Source organism: Oncorhynchus kisutch, linkage group LG14 (genome assembly GCF_002021735.2).
Source record: "Oncorhynchus kisutch isolate 150728-3 linkage group LG14, Okis_V2, whole genome shotgun sequence".
NCBI lineage: Eukaryota > Metazoa > Chordata > Actinopteri > Salmoniformes > Salmonidae > Oncorhynchus > Oncorhynchus kisutch.
In genome coordinates, this window is record NC_034187.2 from 83,951,413 (window position 1) to 83,972,806 (window position 21,394).

The window sequence follows — 21,394 nt, forward strand, 5'->3', positions numbered from 1 at the left end:
ACACAGTAATCACGTTGGTTATGCATGAGGGGTTGGTGGTCACCCACACACTCACAATTAACAATGCCGGGACCTTCTAGCTTGTGCGTGACCCGTGAAATTGGCACCTCGGGAGGTCCCCTACTGTGAAAAGAGGGACGCTACACCCCTCTCCCTGAAAAGACCTTCACTTTTTTTTTTAATGTAAAATGAAAACAGCAATATTCATAGTTTGTCCTTCTTGAGAAGCCGTAGCCAGTAGACACTTCCTCAAAATAGTGTCTAGTGTCTCAAAATCTGTCATTCTTTTTTGTATTTTTTATTTGACACTACCCACCCGTCCCCTAATTAGAGGAAACTAATGGACAACAACACTTAGGCTTCTACTTCCAGTTTATACATACTATATACATATACACAGTATATTTTACATTCGTTTTTTGCTAAGAGTATAATTATATTATTGTTTAATTGACTATGACTTTTCAAATCACCCAGTAGTGCTATCTGCAGAGTTAGCTCCAGGTAAATGTTGTCCTTCTTCAACCATTCCTCGACCTGCATCCAGAAACAAGCTACATATGAACAGTACCAAAACAAGCTACATATGAACACTACCAAAACAAGCTACATATGGACAGTACCAAAACAAGCTACATATAGACAGTACCAAAACAAGCTACATATAGACAGCACCAAAACAAGCTACATATGAACAGTACCAAAACAAGCTACATATGAACACTACCAAAACAAGCTACATATGAACACTACCAAAACAAGCTACATATGAACACTACCAAAACAAGCTACATATGAACAGTACCAAAACAAGCTACATATGAACACTACCAAAACAAGCTACATATGAACAGTACCAAAACAAGCTACATATGGACAGTACCAAAACAAATGATCTAATGATTTTTTTCTCTTTGCAGAAAAATCTGCAGAGCTGGGATGGTTGTATTCCCCATATCTATAACATTATTTTACTTGCAAGAATTTTGTATAACAATTTAAATAGAAAAACTTTGAATCCGGCGTCGTTTTCATGTATCAGTTCAGGAGATATTATCTGAGGAGATCTTAGCCGCGTAATTTAACATCTAACTAAGATGTTTGGTGAAGTATTTCTCAATGAAAGAAATGTGTATGACAACAAAGAGTTTATTTAAGAATCCCTACTGCTGACCAATCACCAACGAAAGGGCGTAGACTTTATTTAAGAATCCCTACTGCTGACCAATCACCAACGAAGGGGCGTAGACTTTATTTAAGAATCCCTACTGCTGACCAATCCCCAACGAAGGGGCGTAGACTTTATTTAAGAATCCCTACTGTTGACCAATCACCAACGAAGGGGCGTAGACTTTATTTAAGAATCCCTACTGCTGACCAATCACCAACGAAGGGGCGTAGACTTTATTTAAGAATCCCTACTGCTGACCAATCACCAACGAAGGGGCTTAGACTTTATTTAAGAATCCCTACTGCTGACCAATCACCAACGAAGGGGCGTAGACTTTATTTAAGAATCCCTACTGCTCACCAATCACCAACGAAGGGGCGTAGACTTTATTTAAGAATCCCTACTGCTGACCAATCACCAACGAAGGGGCGTAGACTTTATTTAAGAATCCCTACTGCTGACCAATCACCAACGAAGGGGCGTAGACTTTATTTAAGAATCCCTACTGCTGACCAATCACCAACGAAGGGGCGTAGACTTTATTTAAGAATCCCTACTGCTGACCAATCACCAACGAAGGGGCGTAGACTTTATTTAAGAATCCCTACTGCTGACCAATCACCAACGAAGGGGCGTAGACTTTATTTAAGAATCCCTACTGCTGACCAATCCCCAACGAAGGGGCGTAGACTTTATTTAAGAATCCCTACTGCTGACCAATCACCAACGAAGGGGCGTAGACTTTATTTAAGAATCCCTACTGCTGACCAATCACCAACGAAGGGGCGTAGACTTTATTTAAGAATCCCTACTGCTGACCAATCACCAACGAAGGGGCGTAGACTTTATTGAAGAATCCCTACTGCTGACCAATCACCAACGAAGGGGCGTAGACTTTATTTAAGAATCCCTACTGCTGACCAATCACCAACGAAGGGGCGTAGACTTTATTTAAGAATCCCTACTGCTGACCAATCACCAACGAAGGGGCGTAGACTTTATTTAAGAATCCCTACAGCTGACCAATCACCAACGAAGGGGCGTAGACTTTATTTAAGAATCCCTACTGCTGACCAATCACCAACGAAGGGGCGTAGACTTTATTTAAGAATCCCTACTGCTGACCAATCACCAAAGAAGGGGCGTAGACTTTATTTAAGAATCCCTACTGCTGACCAATCACCAACGAAGGGGCGTAGACTTTATTGAAGAATCCCTACTGCTGACCAATCACCAATGAAGTGGCGTAGACTTCGGCTTGCCTCAAGAAAAAAAAAATGATTCTCCGAACAACCGGAAAAAAAATCCTTACCTAAGTCCAAAACTACATGTGATCATAATATATGAACAAACTCTTCCGAACCGTTTCGTCTGGGAAGCATGCGGACGCCTTTAGCCTCCTCTACCCTCCCTTACCCTCTCGTGACAAGAAACCCCATGACTACACCACCATCCCGTCCCCTCCTCTCCTCTCACCTCACCCCTCTCAATCCCTGCCCTTATACCTCTACACGCTACAGTAAGTAGGCCTGCAAGCCAGCTTACACAGTGGCACGCACACACACACAGGGACAGCTAGGCAGTATTGTCTGATAAGGAGAATAGAGCATATTTTATAATCAGTTAATAATATCTAATCCCTTTTCAATGAACTCCAGAGTCAGGGCAGAGAGTCAGGGCATAGTCAGGGCAGAGAGTCAGGGCAGAGTCAGGGCAGAGAGTCAGGGTCCTGTGGGAGAGTCAGGGTCCTGTGGGAGAGTCAGGGCAGAGAGTCAGGGCAGAGAGTCAGGGCAGAGAGTCAGAGCAGAGAGTCAGGGCAGAGAGTCAGGGCAGAGAGTCAGGGCAGAGAGTCAGGGCAGAGAGTCAGGGCAGAGAGTCAAGGCAGATTCAGGGTCCTGTTGGAGTGGGAGAGTTAGGGCAGAGAGTAGGGGGGAGACTGGATCCTTTGGGAGAGTTAGGGGAGAGAGTAGGGGAGAGACTGGGTACTAAGGGACAGTTAGGGCAGAGAGTAGGGGAGAGACTGGGTACTAAGGGAGAGTTAGGGGAGAGAGTAGGGGAGAGACTGGGTACTAAGGGAGAGTTAGTGGAGAGACTGGGTACTAAGGGAGAGTTAGGGCAGAGAGTGGTGGAGAGACTGGGTACTAAGGGAGAGTTAGGGGAGAGAGTAGGGGAGAGACTGGGTACTAAGGGAGAGTTAGGGGAGAGAGTAGGGGAGAGACTGGGTACTAAGGGAGAGTTAGGGGAGAGAGTAGGGGAGAGACTGGGTACTAAGGGAGAGTTAGGGCAGAGAGTGGTGGAGAGACTGGGTACTAAGGGAGAGTTAGGGGAGAGAGTAGGGGAGAGACTGGGTACTAAGGGAGAGTTAGGGGAGAGAGTAGGGGAGAGACTGGGTACTAAGGGAGAGTTAGGGGAGAGAGTAGGGGAGAGACTGGGTACTAAGGGAGAGTTAGGGGAGAGAGTAGGGGAGAGACTGGGTACTAAGGGAGAGTTAGGGGAGAGAGTAGGGTAGAGACTGGGTACTAAGGGAGAGTTAGGGGAGAGAGTAGGGGAGAGACTGGGTACTAAGGGAGAGTTAGTGGAGAGACTGGGTACTAAGGAAGAGTTAGGGCAGAGAGTGGTGGAGAGACTGGGTACTAAGGGAGAGTTAGGGGAGAGAGTAGGGGAGAGACTGGGTACTAAGGGAGAGTTAGGGGAGAGAGTAGGGGGGAGACTGGATCCTTTGGGAGAGTTAGGGGAGAGAGTAGGGGAGAGACTGGGTACTAAGGGACAGTTAGGGCAGAGAGTAGGGGAGAGACTGGGTACTAAGGGAGAGTTAGGGGAGAGAGTAGGGGAGAGACTGGGTACTAAGGGAGAGTTAGTGGAGAGACTGGGTACTAAGGGAGAGTTAGGGCAGAGAGTGGTGGAGAGACTGGGTACTAAGGGAGAGTTAGGGGAGAGAGTAGGGGAGAGACTGGGTACTAAGGGAGAGTTAGGGGAGAGAGTAGGGGAGAGACTGGGTACTAAGGGAGAGTTAGGGGAGAGAGTAGGGGAGAGACTGGGTACTAAGGGAGAGTTAGGGCAGAGAGTGGTGGAGAGACTGGGTACTAAGGGAGAGTTAGGGGAGAGAGTAGGGGAGAGACTGGGTACTAAGGGAGAGTTAGGGGAGAGAGTAGGGGAGAGACTGGGTACTAAGGGAGAGTTAGGGGAGAGAGTAGGGGAGAGACTGGGTACTAAGGGAGAGTTAGGGGAGAGAGTAGGGGAGAGACTGGGTACTAAGGGAGAGTTAGGGGAGAGAGTAGGGTAGAGACTGGGTACTAAGGGAGAGTTAGGGGAGAGAGTAGGGGAGAGACTGGGTACTAAGGGAGAGTTAGTGGAGAGACTGGGTACTAAGGAAGAGTTAGGGCAGAGAGTGGTGGAGAGACTGGGTACTAAGGGAGAGTTAGGGGAGAGAGTAGGGGAGAGACTGGGTACTAAGGGAGAGTTAGGGGAGAGAGTAGGGGAGAGACTGGGTACTAAGGGAGAGTTAGGGGAGAGAGTAGGGGAGAGACTGGGTACTAAGGGAGAGTTAGGGGAGAGAGTAGGGGAGAGACTGGGTACTAAGGGAGAGTTAGGGGAGAGAGTGGTGGAGAGACTGGGTACTAAGGGAGAGTTAGTGGAGAGACTGGGTACTAAGGGAGAGTTAGGGGAGAGACTGGGTACTAAGGGAGAGTTAGGGCAGAGAGTGGTGGAGAGACTGGGTACTAAGGGAGAGTTAGGGGAGAGAGTAGGGGAGAGATCCTGTGGGGAGACAATGGGAGTGGCAGACTGTGGGAACCGTTTCTCCCCTGGGAACAAGAGACACTTCCACCTAGTCACCACACAGTCCCCATTCACAGACACACAGTCTCCCATTCACTCACTGGCAGTTAGGGTTAGCTATTGAAGGAGAGAGCCACGCTATGCTAAATATGCAACCCACAAGGCACAATAGCTGGCTTCTCTAGTTAAACAAGCACAGAGTCTCTCTCTTTCTCTGTCAAAGACAGAAACACCAACCCTTTCTCTCACAAGGTCACAACTAAACCAGTGTGTTTCTGCTGTATGAGTGATTTTGGAGATGTTACCTTTCTTTCTAACTCTCTCTCTCTCTCACACACACACACACACACACACACACACACACACACACACACACACACACACACACACACACACACACACACACACACACACACACACACACACACACACACACACATATGTGCGCACGCACACACACACACATGGACACACAAAGGACCTGCAACTAGACCAGCTGCAGGGTGTTTCCTGTCACTAGGCCAGCTGCAGTGTGTTTCCTGTCACTAGACCAGCTGCAGGGTGTTTCCTGTCACAGCTGCAGTGTGTTTCCTGTCACTAGACCAGCTGCAGTGTGTTTCCTGTCACACCTGCAGTGTGTTTCCTGTCACTAGACCAGCTGCAGTGTGTTTCCTGTCACTAGACCAGCTGCAGTGTGTTTCCTGTCACTAGACCAGCTGCAGTGTGTTTCCTGTCACTAGACCAGCTGCAGTGTGTTTCCTGTCAATAGACCAGCTGCAGTGTGTTTCCTGTCACTAGACCAGCTGCAGTGGGTTTCCTGTCACTAGACCAGCTGCAGGGTGTTTCCTGTCACTAGACCAGCTGCAGTGTGTTTCCTGTCACTAGACCAGCTGCAGTGTGTTTCCTGTCTCTAGACCAGCTGCAGGGTGTTTCCTGTCACTAGACCAGCTGCAGTGTGTTTCCTGTCACTAGACCAGCTGCAGTGTGTTTCCTTTCACCAAGGGATATAAGGGATGTATCAGTGGAGACCACCTCTTACAGGACAATAGGAGACACCATATTACATTATATAAGGGATGTATCAGTGGAGACCACCTCTTACAGGACAATAGGAGACACCATATTTCTCTCGGCCAGGGGGAAGAAGAATGTCTAAACCAATTTAGGAAAATGTTGCCTGGAAATACAATTTAAAGTTTGGTATGGATGCATACAGTCTTTTACCGTCTTTCCGTCTATGTAAATTAGTTAATTTTATCCGAGATTGTTTAACTTGCGATATACATTTTGAAACTGCACTATGGATTTTTTTCCCAAAACCAAAAAGGGAGGACCATGGGAAGCAATGAACAACAGATATTCATCCTTGGCAAATTATTAATTTTGACAATAGATATTCTGCTGGTTAAAACAAGAGGGATATTAGTCCATCTACTGAGGTCGGATTGAATTGATTTGAGCGTTCTGTTAAGGTTTCTGACAACAGTTTAATCTATGGAAGGAAATATAGCTACTCCCAAATATTTTAAATGGGAAACGATTGTGATTCCATAGGTAGAGACGGAGTCCTCCATCGGGATCCTGAGAGACAATAAGGCTGATTTGGTTAGACTCATTTCAGAACTTGAGATGGAGCTGAATTTGTCTACGATTCGCAGAGCTTTTGGGAGGAATTGAGATACATTGTCTAGATATAGTAAAATATTGTCTGTGTTTAATGAGATTTAAGGCATCAGTAGAATTTAGCGTAATTTGTGTTATTTTCTTCGATTGGCGAATTGCCTGTGTAATAGGTGTGAAATGGCTAGCTAGTTAGCGGCGTGCGCTCTAATAGCGTTTCAATCGGTGACGTCACTCGCTCTAACAAATAGTTGTTTCCTTTGCTCTGCAAGGGCCGTGGCGTTTGAGGAGCGATGGGTAACGATGCTTCGAGGGTGTCAGTTGTTGATGTGTGCAGAGGGTCCCTGGTTCGAGCCCAGGTAGGGGGGCGGAGAGGGATGGAAGGAACACTGTTATACCTGGGCCAACGGTTCCATATGGATAATAAGAATAGCAAAGGTGAAATTGGATCTCCTGTCTGCTGCTTCTGGTGATTCTGAACGGAGGAGAGCAGATATTGCCTGTTATAACTATGGCTGAGGGATTGGCATATAATATTTTAATCGCATTAATGAAATTGAAGTCCAAAATGTTCCAAGACGGAGAGAAAACAGCCCAAGGAGCTTTGTTCCTAATAAAATATATGAAATTATATGAGATTATAAACTGGGTGGTTCCAGCCCTGAATACTGATTGGCTGACAGTCGTGGTATATCAGACCGTATACCAATGGGCATGACAAAACTTGTATTTTTACTGCTCTAATTACATTGGTAACCAGTTTATAATAGCAATAAAGCACCTCGGGGGTTTGTGGTATATGGCCAATATACCACCACTAAGAGCTGTGTCATACTTCCGGCGCCAACAGAGATGGCCGCCTCGCTTCGCGTTCCTAGGAAACTATGCAGTATTTTGTTATTTCTTACATTGGTACCCCAGGTAATCTTAGGTTTCATTACATAAGGTCGGGAAGAACTACTGAATATAAGAGCAACGTCAACTCACCATCAGTACGAACAGTAATATGACTTTTGCGAAGCGGATCCTGTGTTCTGCCTTCCACCCAGGACAACAGAATGGATCCCAGCCTGCGACCCAAAACAACAACGCCGTAAAAGAGGCAAACGAGCACATCGTGCACATTGTGCACCACTCCCTAGCATACTACTACCTACCAATACTACTCGCCAATGTCCAGTCTCTTGACAACAAGGTTGATGAAATCCGAGTAAGGGGAGCATTCCAGAGAGACATCAGAGTCTGTAAAGTTCTTTGCTTCACGGAAACATGGCTCACTTGAGAGATGCTAACAGAATCGGTGCAGCCAGCTGGTTTCTTCACGCATCGCGCCGACAGAAACAAACATCTTTCTGGTAAGAAGAGGGGTGGGGCGTATGCCTTATGATTAACGAGACGTGGTGTGATCACAACAACATACAGGAACTCAAGTCCTTCTGTTCACCTGATTTAGAATTCCTCACAATCAAATGTCGACCTCATTATCTACCAAGGGAATTCTCTTCAATTATAATCACAGCCGTATATATTCCCCCCCAAGCAGACACATCGATGGGCCTGAACAAACTTTATTTGACTCTTTGCAAACTGGAAACCACATATCCTGAGGCTGCATTCATTGTAGCTGGATTTTAACAAGGTTAATCTGAAAACAAGACTCCCTAAATTGTATCAGCATATCGATTGCGCAACCAGGACTGGTAATACCTTGGGTCATTGCTATTCTAACTTCCGCGACACATATAAGGCCCTCCACCGCCCTCCTTTCGGAAAAGCTGACCACGACTCCAAACAGTGTAGCTATTCCCTCCGTAAGGCGATCAAACAAGCTAAGCGTCAGTGTAGAGACAAAGTAGAGTCACAATTCAACGGCTCAGACACAAGAGGTATGTGGCAGGGTCTACAGTCAATGACGGATTACAAAAAGAAAACCAGCCCAGTCACGGACCAGGATGCCTTGCTCCCAGGCAGACTAAATAACTTTTTTGCCCGCTTTGAGGACAATACAGTGCCACTGACACGGCCCGCAACCAAAACCTGCGGACTCTCCTTCACTGCAGCCGACATGAGTAAAACATTTAAACGTGTTAACCCCCACAAGGATGCAGGCTCAGACGGCATCCCCAGCCGCGTCCTCAGAGCATACGCAGACCAGCTGGCTGGTGTGTTGACGGACATATTCAATCAATTCTTATCCCAGTCTACTGTTTTCACATGCTTCAAGAGTGCCACAATTGTCCCTGTTCCCAAGAAAGCTAAGGTAACTGATCTAAACGACTACCGCTCCGTAGCTCTCACTTCCGTCATCATGATTTGCTTTCAGAGACTAGTCAACGACCATATCACCTCCACCCTACCTGACACCCTAGACCCACTCCAATTTGCTTACTGCCCAAATAGGTCCACAGACGATGCAATCTCAACCACAATGGACACTGCCCTAACCCATCTGGACAAGAGGAATACCTATGTGAGAATGCTGTTCATCGACTACAGCTCAGCATTTAACACCATAGTACCCTCAAAACTCGTCATCAAGCTCGAGACCCTGGGTCTCGACCCCAACCTGTGCAACTCGGTCCTGGACTTCGTGACAGGCCGCCCCCAGGTGGTGAGGGTAGGTAACAACATCTCCACCCCGCTGATCCTCAACACTGGGGCCCCACAAGGGTGCATTCTGAGCCCTCTCCTGTACTCCCTGTTCACCCACGACTGCGTGGCCATGCACGCCTCCAACTCAATCATCAAGTTTGCGAATGACACTACAGTGGTAGGCTTGATTACCAACAACAACAAGACGGCCTACAAGGAGGAGGTGAGGGCCCTCGGAGTGTGGTGTCAGGAAAATAACCTCACACTCAACATCAACAAAACAAAGGGGATGATTGTGGACTTCAGGAAACAGCAGAGGGAGCACCCCCCTATCCACAACGATGGGACAGTAGTTCCTCAGCGTTCACTTCACAGACAAACCGAATTGGTCCACCCACACACACAACGTTGTGAAGAAGGCCCAGGAGCACCTATTCAACCTCAGGAGGCTGAAGAAATTTGGCTTGTCACCAAAAGCACTCACAAACTTCTACAGATGCACAATCGAGAGCATCCTGTCGGGCTGTATCACCGCCTGGTACAGCAACTGTTCTGCCCACTACAGACTATCATTTGTTTTTCAACAGGACAATGACCCAACATACCTCCAGGCTGTGTAAAGGGTATTTGACCAAGATGGAGTGCTGTATCAGATGACCTGGCCTCCACAATCAGCTGATCTCAACCCATTTGGGATGAGTTGGACCGCAAAGTGCAGAAAAAGCAGCCAACAAGTGCTCAGCATATGTGGGAACTCCTTCAAGACTGTTGTAAATGCATTCCAGGTGAAGCCGGTTGAGAGAATACCAAGAGTGTGCAAATCTGTCATCAAGGCAAAGGGTGGCTACTTTGAAGAATCTAAAATATATAATAGATTTGGAATTGTTTAACACTTTTTTTGGTTACTACATAATTACATGTTTATTTCATAGTTTTGATGTCTTCACTATTATTATGTAGAAAATAGTCTAGACAAAAACCTTCAATGTGTCCAAATTTTTTAAACTGATATTGTGACATTTCTGTTTTTATTTTTAATACATTTGCAAAAGCGTCTTAAAACCAGTTGTTGCTTTGTAATTATGGGGTATTGTGTGTAGATTGATGAGGGGAAAATAACAATTGAATCTATTGTAGAATAAGGTTGCAAGGTAACCAAATGTGGAAAAAAGTCAAGGGGTCTGAATACTGTCCGAATGCACTGTGTATATAGACACCCAAGTCCACTCCAGGACGATGCAAAATAACCACTGCAAAGGTAGCTAGCTCGGGTACAAAACTTCGACGGTTGCTAGCTCACTAACGTTAGATAAAAAAACAACTCAAACCAAGAACACGTTTGACAGTGAATTCATAACGTCCGTCAGATCAAAATACGCCTGAAAGCTGATAAAAGTAGAAAGTCGTTCTCTCTTAAATGCCAACGTTTGTGTCCTAGCAGAGTATGTCACATGATGGCGTGCCAAACATCCACGGCGCTCATGTCCTCTTACCTGCATGGAATTGACATTGACTATCTTTCCCTGACGTCGTTTATTAATTTCAATTACCAGTTTATAACTTCCAGTTCCCGGTTGCTCCTAAATCACGAATAACAGTGGTCCAATACTTTATTTCAGAGCACCCTGCCGCCATGTTGCTTTGGTCCAATACTTTATTTCAGAGCACCCTGCCACCATGTTGCTTTGGTCCAATACTTTATTTCAGAGCACCCTGCCGCCATGTTGCTTTGGTCCAATACTTTATTTCAGAGCACCCTGCCACCATGTTGCTTTGGTCCAATACTTTATTTCAGATCACCCTGCCACCATGTTGCTTTGGTCCAATACTTTATTTCAGAGCACCCTGCCACCATGTTGCTTTGGTCCAATACTTTATTTCAGAGCACCCTGCCACCAAGTTGCTTTGGTCCAATACTTTATTTCAGAGCACCCTGCCACCATGTTGCTTTGGTCCAATACTTTATTTCAGAGCACCCTGCCACCATGTTGCTTTGGTCCAATACTTTATTTCAGAGCACCCTGCCACCATGTTGCTTTGGTCCAATACTTTATTTCAGAGCACCCTGCCACCAAGTTGCTTTGGTCCAATACTTTATTTCAGAGCACCCTGCCACCATGTTGCTTTGGTCCAATACTTTATTTCAGAGCACCCTGCCACCATGTTGCTTTGGTCCAATACTTTATTTCAGAGCACCCTGCCACCATGTTGCTTTGGTCCAATACTTTATTTCAGAGCACCCTGCCGCCATGTTGCTTTGGTCCAATACTTTATTTCAGAGCACCCTGCCACCATGTTGCTTTGGTCCAATACTTTATTTCAGATCACCCTGCCACCATGTTGCTTTGGTCCAATACTTTATTTCAGAGCACCCTGCCGCCATGTTGCTTTGGTCCAATACTTTATTTCAGAGCACACTGCCGCCATGTTGCTTTGGTCCAATACTTTATTTCAGAGCACACTGCCGCCATGTTGCTTTGGTCCAATACTTTATTTCAGAGCACCCTGCCGCCATGTTGCTTTGGTCCAATACTTTATTTCAGATCACCCTGCCACCATGTTGCTTTGGTCCAATACTTTATTTCAGAGCACACTGCCGCCATGTTGCTTTGGTCCAATACTTTATTTCAGAGCACCCTGCCACCATGTTGCTTTGGTCCAATACTTTATTTCAGAGCACCCTGCCGCCATGTTGCTTTGGTCCAATACTTTATTTCAGAGCACCCTGCCGCCATGTTGCTTTGGTCCAAGCTATCTGGACTCCTTGTGACATCCTACCTCTCATACTCAAGGCGGCATTCTGCCTTCTCCCTACAGTCCTCAGCCATTAGCTTCGCCCACGACTGGTTTATGTGAACTATGATCCCAACGCTGTGTTTTAACATTTAGAAATGTCAATCATTGCTTGTGGTTACAGCTTTCAAAACACATGGCCCTTTTCATCAGCAAGATTAATTTTAATTGAACCTTAATTTAACTAAGAAATGTCTTACTGTTACAGATGCACACATCCATAGAGCTGTGGAGCCTCCATCCTACTAAACTTCACTGTAGTAGTTACAGATCCATACAGCCTCCATCCTACTAAACTACACTGTAGTAGTTACAGATCCATACAGCTATGGAGCCTCCATCCTACTAAACTACACTGTAGTAGTTACAGACCCATACAGCCTCCATCCTACTAAACTACACTGTAGTAGTTACAGATCCATACAGCCTCCATCCTACTAAACTACACTGTAGTAGTAACAGACCCATACAGCCTCCATCCTACTAAACTACACTGTAGTAGTTACAGATCCATACAACCTCCATCCTACTAAACTACACTGTAGTAGTTATAGATCCATACAGCCTCCATCCTACTAAACTACACTGTAGTAGTTATAGATCCATACAACCTCCATCCTACTAAACTACACTGTAGTAGTAACAGACCCATACAGCCTCCATCCTACTAAACTACACTGTAGTAGTTACAGATCCATACAACCTCCATCCTACTAAACTACACTGTAGTAGTTACAGATCCATACAGCCTCCATCCTACTAAACTACACTGTAGTAGTTACAGACCCATACAGCTACGGAGCCTCCATCCTACTAAACTACACTGTAGTAGTTACAGACCCATACAGCCTCCATCCTACTAAACTACACTGTAGTAGTTACAGATCCATACAACCTCCATCCTACTAAACTACACTGTAGTAGTTACAGACCCATACAGCCTCCATCCTACTAAACTACACTGTAGTAGTTACAGATCCATACAACCTCCATCCTACTAAACTACACTGTAGTAGTTACAGATCCATACAGCCTCCATCCTACTAAACTACACTGTAGTAGTTACAGACCCATACAGCTACGGAGCCTCCATCCGACCAAACTGCACTTCCTGAGGTGTTCAGAGCATGCTAGATAGCGAAATAGCTCAGGTGGTCGCCTCCTCTGTTTTCCGTAAACAAGGGCTGCAACATGAAGATATGGTTGTGTGAGAACACTAACCCCATCAAGGTGTGTATTAACTGAACCTTTTGTTTTATGGAAATGAATTGTTGCTGATATGAAAGATTATGCTTATGCTTTAATACTGCACGACAAGCATCACATATTAAATGTTCATACCAAGCATCACACGTTAATGTTGGGACCAAGCATCACGTGTTAATGTTTAAACCAAGCATCACGTGTTAATGTTGGTACCAAGCATCACGTGTTAATGTTCAGTCCAAGCATCATGCGTTAATGTTGACACCAAGCATCATGTGTTAATGTTGGCACCAAGCATCACGTGTTAATGTTGACACCAAGCATCACGTGTTAATGTTGACACCAAGCATCACGTGTTAATGTTGACACCAAGCATCACGTGTTAATGTTGACACCAAGCATCACGTGTTAATGTTGACACCAAGCATCACGTGTTAATGTTGACACCAAGCATCACGTGTTAATGTTGACACCAAGCATCACGTGTTAATGTTGACACCAAGCATCACGTGGTAATGTTTAGGTTGAGTGTTGGGGTTCTTAATAACAAAACTCCCCCCGACAGAAGACGCCTTCGTCCAATGACTCGGATGTGTAATGTAATGGAACTGAGAGTCAGGATCAAGGGATAGGGACATCCCTACACCATTGAAATTGAAAATGTTTATGGTTAGGGTAAAGGTTAAGGGTAGGGACGCCCCAAGGATCTCGGATAGCACTGACCATGTTACTTTCCTGCTGTTCGCGGCTGATCTGTGCATGGAGACAGGCGGACTCTGTAACTAGGCAACGGCAAGCGGTTCCCATGGCACCAGTGTGGATAAAAAGATGGTGTGAGTCACGACTGGGAAGGTCTTTTGTTCCAGAATACAACAGGAAATAGTACTCTAATCTAAATATGTTTCTCACTGACACAAACAAAAAATGGCACCTTTATTTTTTAACCATAAAATTATATTAGGCTGTTGTAAGTTGTTGTTATATGTGAACAAAGTAATAATAATAGCCAATAGTAAAAGCCAATGTATTGTCTGTTCTTGACTTCTTGACTAATGGGACTGCTTCTCCTAGCAAATCCGGCTCATAAGGGTTACTATGGAAACTGAGGGCAGCAGAGCCACAGTAACTGAAGATGCTTGTTGCCGTGGCAATGAGGCCACAGTGTGTTTCCGTGGATATGGCGCTTGAAGAGTGGGAGTCGTTTTCACTCACTCACACAGGTGTTGATTTTAAAGTACAAGAAAAGATACCTGAAAACAGCTTGTTTTTCCTCAAACCGCTCAGTGGGTCAGTAGACCTAGGACCCTACTGACAAGCTTACTTCAGAAAAACAAAATATCAAAGTGGGTCAGCAGACCTAGGACCCTACTGACAAGCTTACTTCAGAAAAACAAAATATCAAAGTGGGTCAGTAGACCTAGGACCCTACTGACAAGGTTACTTCAGAAAAACAAAATATCAAAGTGGGTCAGTAGACCTAGGACCCTACTGACAAGCTTACTTCAGCAAAACAAAACATCAAGAAAAAGAGGGCAGTTCCTTCCCATCTCATGTGTGTTAAGAGTAGCATACGTAGTTCTTGCCCACCAGTGAAATGAAGACTAGTTTTTTATAAAGCTTGTCTTAAACAACGTCTCAACATTATATTATAGTCCATAAATAAGTGGGTATTGTTATCATTCTGTCATATATCTGTTACTATCTTCTGTTTTCATAGTGTGAATGATTCTAGACCATTCCTATGAGATTGGCATTATACATGAACAGGAAGTAGGTTAGACATAGAAAGGAGAACAGAGACCAGCTTCATGGTTAACGTGACGTGGTGTGATCACAACAACATACAGGAACTCAAGTCCTTGTGTTTACCTGACTTAGAATTCCTCACAATCAAATGTCGACCGCATTATCTACCAAGGGAATTCTCTTCGATTATAATCACAGCCGTATATATTCCCCCCCAAGCAGACACATCGATGGCTCTGAACAAACTTTATTTGACTCTTTGCAAACTGGAATCCATATATCCGGAGGCTGCATTCATTGTAGCTGGGGATTTTAACAAGGCTAATCTGAAAACAAGACTCCCTAAATTTTATCAGCATATCGATTGCGCAACCAGGGCTGGAAAAACCTTGGATCATTACTATTCCAACTTTCGCAACGCATATAAGGCCCTGCCCCGCTCTCCTTTCGGAAAAGCTGACCACGAATCCATTTTGTTGATCCCTGCCTACAGACAGAAACTAAAACAAGAAGCTCCCGCGCTGAGGTCTGTTCAACGCTGGTCCGACCAATCTGATTCCACACTCCAAGACTGCTTCCATCACGTGGACTGGGATATGTTTCGTATTGCATCAAACAACAACATTGACGAATACGCTGATTCGGTGAGCGAGTTCATTAGAACGTGTGTTGAAGATGTCGTTCCCATAGCAACGATTAAAACATTCCCAAACCAGAAACCGTGGATTGATGGCAGCATTCGCGTGAAACTGAAAGCGCAAACCACTGCTTTTAATCAGGGCAAGGTGACCGGAAACATGACCGAATACAAACAGTGTAACTATTCCCTCCGCAAGGCAATCAAACAAGCTAAGCGTCAGTATAGAGACAAAGTAGAATCTCAATTCAACGGCTCAGACACAAGAGGTATGTGTCAATCACGGATTACAAAAAGAAAACCAGCCCCGTCACGGACCAGGATGTCTTGCTCCCAGGCAGACTAAATAACTTTTTATGCCACTGACACTGCCCGCAACTAAAACATGCGGTCTCTCCTTCACTGCAGCCGATGTGAGGAAAACATTTAAACGTGTTAACCCTCGCAAGGCTGCAGGCCAAGACGGCATCCCCAGCCGCGCCCTCAGAGCATGCGCAGACCAGCTGGCTGGTGTGTTTACGGACATATTCAATCAATCCCTATCCCAGTCTGTTGTTCCCACATGCTTCAAGAGGGCCACCATTGTTCCTGTTCCCAAGAAAGCTAAGGCAACTGAGCTAAACGACTACCGCCCCCTAGCACTGACTTCCGTCATCATGAAGTGCTTTGAGAGACTAGTCAAGGACCATATCACCTCCACCCTACCTGACACCCTAGACCCACTCCAATTTGCTTACCGTTCAAATAGGTCCACAGACGATGCAATCTCTACCACACTGCACACTGCCCTAACCCATCTGGACAAGAGGAATACCTATGTGAGAATGCTGTTCATCGACTACAGCTCGGCATTTAACACCATAGTGCCCTCCAAGCTCGTCATCAAGCTCGAAACCCTGGGTCTCGACCCCGCCCTGTGCAACTGGGTACTGGACTTCCTGACGGGCCGCCCCCAGGTGGTGATGGTAGGCAACAACATCTCCACCCCGCTGATCCTCAACACTGGGGCCCCACAAGGGTGCGTTCTGAGCCCTCTCCTGTACTCCCTGTTCACCCACGACTGCGTGGCCACGCACGCCTCCAACTCAATCATCAAGTTTGCGGACGACAAAACAGTGGTAGGCTTGATTACCAACAACGACGAGACAGCCTACAGGGAGGAGGTGAGGGCCCTCGGAGTGTGGTGTCAGGAAAATAACCTCACACTCAACGTCAACAAAACTAAGGAGATGATTGTGGACTTCAGGAAACAGCAGAGGGAACACCCCCCTATCCACATTGATGGAACAGTAGTGGAGAGGGTAGTAAGTTTTAAGTTCCTCGGCATACACATCACAGACAAACTGAATTGGTCCACCCACACAGACAGCATTGTGAAGAAGGCGCAGCAGCGCCTCTTCAACCTCAGGAGGCTGAAGAAATGTGGCTTGTCACCAAAAGCAGTCACAAACTTCTACAAATGCACAATCGAGAGCAACCTGTCGGGCTGTATCACCGCCTGGTACGGCAACTGCTCCGCCCACAACCGTAAGGCTCTCCAGAGGGTAGTGAGGTCTGCACAATGCATCACCGGGGGCAAACTACCTGCCCTCCAGGACACCTACACCACCCGATGTCACAGGAAGGCCATAAAGATCATCAAGGACAACAACCACCCGAGCCACTGCCTGTTCACCCCGCTATCATCCAGAAGGCGAGGTCAGTACAGGTGCAGCAAAGCTGGGACCGAGAGACTGAAAAACAGCTTCTATCTCAAGGCCATCAGACTGTTAAACAGCCACCACTAACATTGAGTGGCTGCTGCCAACACACTGAATCAACTCCAGCCACTTTAATAATGGGAATTGATGGGAAATGATGTAAAATATATCACTAGCCACTTTAAACAATTCTACCTAATATAATGTTTACATACCCTACATTATTCATCTCATATGTATACGTATATACTGTACTCTATATCATCTACTGCATCTTTATGTAATACATGTATCACTAGCCACTTTAACTATGCCACTTTGTTTACATACTCATCTCATATGTATATACTGTACTCAATACCGTCTACTGTATCTTGCCTATGCCGCTCTGTACCATCACTCATTCATATATCTTTATGTACATATTCTTTAACCCCTTACACTTGTGTCTATAAGGTAGTAGTTTTGGAATTGTTAGCTAGATTACTTGTTGGTTATTACTGCATTGTCGGAACTAGAAGCACAAGCATTTCGCTACACACTCGCATTAACATCTGCTAACCATGTGTATGTGACAAATAACATCTGCTAACCATGTGTATGTGACAAATAACATCTGCTAACCATGTGTATGTGACAAATAACATCTGCTAACCATGGGTATGTGACCAATAACATCTGCTAACCATGTGTATGTGACCAATAACATCTGCTAACCATGTGTATGTGACAAATAACATCTGCTAACCATGTGTATGTGACAAATAACATCTGCTAACCATGTGTATGTGACCAATAACATCTGCTAACCATGTGTATGTGACCAATAACATCTGCTAACCCTGTGTATGTGACAAATAACATCTGCTAACCATGTGTATGTGACAAATAACATCTGCTAACCATGTGTATGTGACCAATAACATCTGCTAACCATGTGTATGTGACCAATAACATCTGCTAACCATGTGTATGTGACAAATAACATCTGCTAACCATGTGTATGTGACCAATAACATCTGCTAACCATGGGTATGTGACAAATAACATCTGCTAACCATGTGTATGTGACCAATAACATCTGCTAACCATGGGTATGTGACAAATAACATCTGCTAACCATGTGTATGTGACCAATAACATCTGCTAACCATGTGTATGTGACAAATAACATCTGCTAACCATGTGTATGTGACCAATAACATCTGCTAACCATGGGTATGTGACAAATAACATCTGCTAACCATGTGTATGTGACCAATAACATCTGCTAACCATGTGTATGTGACAAATAACATCTGCTAACCATGTGTATGTGACCAATAACATCTGCTAACCATGTGTATGTGACAAATAACATCTGCTAACCATGTGTATGTGACAAATAACATCTGCTAACCATGTGTATGTGACAAATAACATTTGATTTGATTTACATTTTACATTAAATGTATTATCTTTGTCTGATTCTCTCCACACGTAGCTTATGAGGAAGTGAAAACAAAGAGACCAGGCTTTCCTGTCACCGCAGAGTGAAACGTATTCTGGTCCACTGCCAACGTGACTGTGTCTGACAGCAGAGACAGACTAGTGACAAATACAAACACCACCAACAGCCAATCCTGAGGAGGCGCAAATAGACCTCGCTGAAAGAAGGGATGAATAGAAAGAGTAGTGAAAGCGAAGAGATGATCTCCGTTTAACTCTCTCCCTCCTGCTCTCTCTCCCTCCTTCTCTCTCTCCCTCCAGCTCTCTCTCTCTCTCCCTCCTTCTCTCTCTCCCTCCTTCTCTCTCTCCCTCCTGCTCTCTCTCCCTCCTGCTCTCTCCCTCCTTCTCTCTCTCCCTCCAGCTCTCTCTCTCTCTCCCTCCTTCTCTCTCTCCCTCCTTCTCTCTCTCCCTCCTGCTCTCTCTCCCCTATTTTCTCACCCTCTTCATCATCTCTCTCTCTCTCTCTCAGCCAGAGGGAGTAATCCAAGCTTTCAGGACTACCATCAGTAGCAGCTCAGCCTCTGAACCCAGGCTGCCAAAAAAGGTACCACCCAACCTGAACCTCAAGCTCCCTGGGCCCGTATCCACAAAGCGTCGGAGTAATGATCTAGAATCTGTCCATATACACGGAGTGTACAAAACATTAAGAACACCTTCCTAATATTGGGAGTTGCACCCCCCCCCCCCTTTCCCTCTGAACCGCCTCATTTCATCGGGGCGTGGACTCTACAAGGTGTTGAAAACGTCCCACAGGGATGCTGGGCCCATGGTAACTCCAGTGCTTCCTGCAGTTGTGTCAAGATGGCTGGATGTCCTTTGGGTGGTGGACCATTCTTGATACACACGGGGAAACTGTTGAGCGTGGAAAACTCAACAGCGTTTCAGTTCTTGACACACTCAAACCGGTGCGCCTGGCATCTACTACCATACCCCCGGTCTTACCTATTCATCCTTTGAATGGCATACCTACACCATGTCTCAAGGCTTAAAAATCCTTCTTTTAACCTGTCTCCTCCCCTTCATCACCACTGATTGAAGTGGATATAACAACTGACATCAATAAGGGTTCATAGCTTTTCACCTGGATTTACCTGGTCAGTCTACGTCATGGAAAGAGATGTTGATAATGTTTTGTACACTCAGTGTACGATAAAGATGTAACGTTGACAGGGTAGTGATATAGTGAATGCTGTAGGTGTCTCTCTCTCTGTGTGTCTCTCTCTCTCTCTCTCTATGCATTTAGGCTGTAAATGCTGTAGGTTTTCTGGTACAGACTTCTACAGGTCCCAGGTCTGTTATATCAGTGTTGCATCACTATAGATCCTACAGTTCCACTGGTGATTCTACAGGTACCAGGTCTGTTATATCAGTGTTGCATCACTATAGATCCTACAGTTCCACTGGTGATTCTACAGGTCCCAGGTCTGTTATATCAGTGTTGCATCACTATAGATCCTACAGTTCCACTGGTGATTCTACAGGTCCCAGGTCTGTTATATCAGTGTTGCATCACTATAGATCCTACAGTTCCACTGGTGATTCTACAGGTCCCAGGTCTGTTATATCAGTGTTGCCCCCCCAAAAAAGGATCAAATGACATTTTATTTCTCTCTTCGCCCGAATACAACAGGATTTTTACCGTGAAATGCTTTTACTTACAAGCCCCCTTATTAACAAACGATACAGAATTCGTTGTTTAAAGTAAGGTAAAAATATATATTTTTAAAAGCATACACAATAAAATAATAACTTCTTCTGAGGTGTCCTGAGATCTCTCACTGGTTAAGGAGGATGACAGCCCACTGAGTAGGCTATATTAAGACACCCTCAAGTCTGTTACAGTACAGGGCTAGGACCTGTCCCAAATAGCACTCTATTCCCTACATAGTGAACTTCTTTGGACCAGGACCCATAGGGTTCTTGCAACAACAACAAAAATACTGGATAAAAAGTGCACTATATAGGGAATAGGGTGCCATAAAGTACTGGTCTAATGTAGTGCACTAAATAGGGATGGCTTGAACTAATCACCCCCAGCCTTTCTAACTAGCTGGTGGGATAGGGCTGAGATGGTGGGTTCACATGGGGCCACGGACCAGGCAAGGCATTTAAGCACTTGATCCTCTTGGGTCTACTAACGTGAGATTTTAGAGAGTGAAAGCTAGACATGTGATTGGATTAAACAGAGGAGCAGTCTGCAAGTGACTTTACCTTGAGAGACAGAGAGAGAGAGAGACACAGAGAGAGAGAGACACAGAGAGAGAGAGACACAGAGAGAGACAGAATAGAACAGCAGAGAGAGGGACAGAGAGAGAGAGAGAGAGAGAGAGAGAGACAGAGAGGGAGAGAGAGATAGAGACACAGAGAGAGTGAGAGACGGAGACAGAGAGAGAGACAGAGAGAGAGACAGAGAGAGAGACAGAGAGAGACAGAGAGGGGGAGAGAGAAAGACAGAGAGAGAGAGAGAGAGAGACAGAGAGGGAGAGAGAGATAGAGACACAGAGAGAGTGAGAGAGAGACGGAGACAGAGAGAGAGACAGAGAGAGAGAGAGACGGAGACAGAGAGAGAGAGAGACAGAGAGAGAGAGAGAGAGAGAGAGACAGAAGAGGTGGGAGATAGAGAAGACAAGAGAGAGAGAGGAGAGGAGAGACAGAGAGAGAAGA